We start from the raw sequence: 3,536 nt of genomic DNA, 5'->3' as shown, positions 1-3,536 counted from the left end.
CACAGCGCAGCGTGAGCGCACGCCAGAGGTATGTGGGCGGGACGACAGGGGTGCACGGGAAATGTAGTCCATAGGACTGCTGCTGGCGTTAAGTGCTGTGTACTGTGTCCTTTAGTGCAACAATAATAGAATTCTGCTTATATTTTATGTATCAGTAATTAAATATTTGTAAAATGTAGAGTTTAATCGTTTTTAATTACACACACTTTGCACATACTGTTGGTAATCCTCCTGGAACTTGTATTTAGGGCTCATAATCACACTGGATTGCGGTCTTGCTTAATTGATTATGTTTTTAGTCTATCAAACGCCTGATAATTGCGGAAAAATCCCAGCTGTCAAATAGGAAAATTTGGTAACAGTGACAAGTCCAAATGAAATTCACTTTATTCAAAGACGGGCAAGAGAGAACCTGTAATATTCACATTTAGGAGCTGGAAGCGGTGCACATTAAGCGTTTATCCTCAAAGGAAAGCAACAAAGAGATTAATTTTCTGTTGCCTGACTTGATTAAGTGACTAATCGTTTCAGCTCTACTTGTAATTGGGTATTTTCCATCGTGGCCTCATTACTTTTAATTAAGGGAGGCTCTGAAATCTTCCTTTGCAGGTCTTGTTTGTGCTGGTCGTTGTCGCAGACAACAGAAGCCACTGCCTGGTGCAATGGTTGATGACACCCACCTGTAACCTATCAGTAACATGTGGGTTATGGACAATAATAAACCTGCAAAAGTGTTGAAAACAGACAAAACTACAAGAAATGCTTTGTCATTTAGACGGTGGCTGGAATTGATGTTTTGTTTACATTCACTGTGTAATAGTGCAGGGCTTAATTCATGAGCAATGCTAATTACACAGAAGGCAATATTTCTCCTTGTAGGACACCAAACAGTGTCCTTCACCTTACAGATAGAGTTATTAACAGAGGATTTAATTGGCATTCAACACTTGAAAGCCCATTGATATTTTCTAATTTGCAATTTAAAAGGTGTGAGTTCTTTTTAAAATTTCCACATGAAAAGACCCCTCATAGGAAATTCGTGGCCAGGCAAATGTGTTAGTTTCACCTTAGGCAAAGTGTGGAGCAGTTTCCTGTGTGGCCAAAGGCATGCTTTCTCTGCTGACTGACCATTCAACTTCTCAGTGAGGACACAGACTCATTATTACTTATCTTGATGCTGAATAAAACTAAATGCCATCGAGTCACTTTGTATGCTATCTGTGGCTCAAAGAGGCATAATATGCTTCAGACAAAGATCATGTGTTTATATATTTTTTTAAAGTGCCCACTCGAGGTATGATTAATATTCAGCTCTGTATTATTTAAATGATGGGCATTTTTATTAGACTGTGTTGGAGCCGCTTTTGCAGTTTGTGTGCTAAAACCAAAAAATAAAGGTTTTACTGCTTAACATGATGTAATCTCCAAACATTTATTGACAGGTCATTTTTCTGAAAATCAAAAAAAGTCTAAAAGATACTGAAGACTGCTGTTTGTTTTCAGACAAGCTGATGATATTTGTTTAAACCACACCGTTCAAAAACTTAAACTTTCCTTGCTGCAATCAAGCTTCTAATATTTGAAGCTTTTCTACGGGTCCTATCAAATAGTGTGAACCTTTAAAGCCGACTATTTCTGAAGACTTATCTAGCTAAGCTAGTTAGTAGTATAAATTTTAGGTTGTTACATGTAACAACTATAACTATGCTTATCTTAAGAGTCAGATTAGGGCACTGTAGGATTTTCAACTTGCTCACCCACCATAGCCTCTGCAAAATTGCAGACTATGTAACTGTGCTATATTTATAGCTTGTGTTTTATTTGATCTTTTAACTTCGAAAGTGCTTTTTAAATGAAGTGTTAGTTCCATCTCTGTGGTCAGCTCAGCTAAAACACCTTTCTGCAATATGTCAATACGCACCAGTGTCTGTGCCTCACCAATAAACATCCCGTTTATAGAATACCCGCCCGTCAGTACTAACATTACTCTGAGCTAATACACTTCAGTAAATTCAGAGGTTCTTGTGTGATGGCTGTTGTGATTTTACAATGCAGGCAACTGATGGTAAGCAGCTCCATTGTTTTTGCTTTGTTTTGTTTGTTGCCTTCCGAGTGGGTTTTATTGTCTCAGTAACAGCTACCTATTGGTGCGAGAGTCATCCTCTAATCAAGCAGCAACTCATTTATGTTAACAAAAAAGCGAAGCGAGAGCAACAGCTAACGGAGACACATCCCTGCACACTGCTAAGAACTGTGAGGATCATTTATTAAAATAGACAACACTGTACAAGCACATTGTACCAGATAAATGTTAATAAATATCCCCGCATTTAATATCACAGTTTAATCAGATGTTTAACTCGGTTGTTTAATGTGTTTATGCCTCTTTCAGCACCTGTCAGCTGCTTCCTGTTGCTCCATTTGCTGCCAACTTCAGTCATTTTTAATTACAAATTTTCAATAAATTGGATTGTGCCAAAAAAAACCCTGAAAACAAGGTTGTTGAGCAGTGTATCGATTCCACTCCTATGAAGCAGGATGCATTATCAATACTAAACGGTTATAGCTGGAGAGAACGCAAAGACATTAATCGAATGAACCAAAATCCGTGTTCGTTTTTTTTTAATTAAAGCAAAAAAACATCTCCTAGCATTAGCAGAAAAATAATTAAAAGGCAACCAATTCCCAGTGGATGGCACAACTTCTTAGGAAATACACAAATAAAATCTCTCTCTGGTGGTTAAAATAATGAAAACTAAATTTCTGCAGTTGTTTGCGGCGGCATCAATCTAAACTATTTGTGTAAAGATAAGTTTGTTTTTCGTTTGAATAGATGAAAAGTTTTTCTGTTTGATGTCAAATTTGATGTAAAAGCCATGTGGCGTGACTAACTGGCAGAAACTTAATAAAATTTAATCTTTACTGGAGCTGAATAACAATAAATGTGCCAATAGACTCAACAGATCAAAACTACGAATAATAACTCACTTTTTTTTCAGGGAACTTGCTGTTCTTCACTAGCTCAGTATACTGATTTGACATTCGGGGGAAAACAACTGCAAACTTAGCAGGAATGCAGGGCAGAAATGGCATGTCTGGGTATTTATCCTGCTTGTAGTGATTGATTGGATTTCAGCAGACTCCTGGAGGATTTTGGAGAGCGGAGGAGGGGTTCAGACATCCCAACAGGCCCACTCATCGATGGGCTGATTGCTTCCTCATGGCTTCATCTGCTTGAGGTCTCAAGCAGGAAACCAACACCGGACTTGCTTGCTTAATCTCCAACCGAAGGAGAAAATCTTCACTGAGTATGTAACAGTAACTTGGGGTAATTTCTCCCACTTTTTTTCTTTTCTTGAAAGTTTTGAACAGCCTAAAATCAAAAAGCACAACTGCAAATGTTCAGCCCAGACCCCCTGAGCACTTAGATGTCCTTTAACGTGAGCCTTCACCAGCTGCAGGCCCGCAGAACCTCCTCATCCCATCCTGCCGTCGTTCTCACACAGCCATACAGTGTGCGCCAGCCTCGAAGCGTC

Source organism: Rhamphochromis sp. 'chilingali', assembly GCF_963969265.1.
Source record: "Rhamphochromis sp. 'chilingali' genome assembly, chromosome: 7".
Taxonomy (NCBI): domain Eukaryota; kingdom Metazoa; phylum Chordata; class Actinopteri; order Cichliformes; family Cichlidae; genus Rhamphochromis; species Rhamphochromis sp. 'chilingali'.
This window is presented reverse-complemented; position numbering follows the sequence as displayed.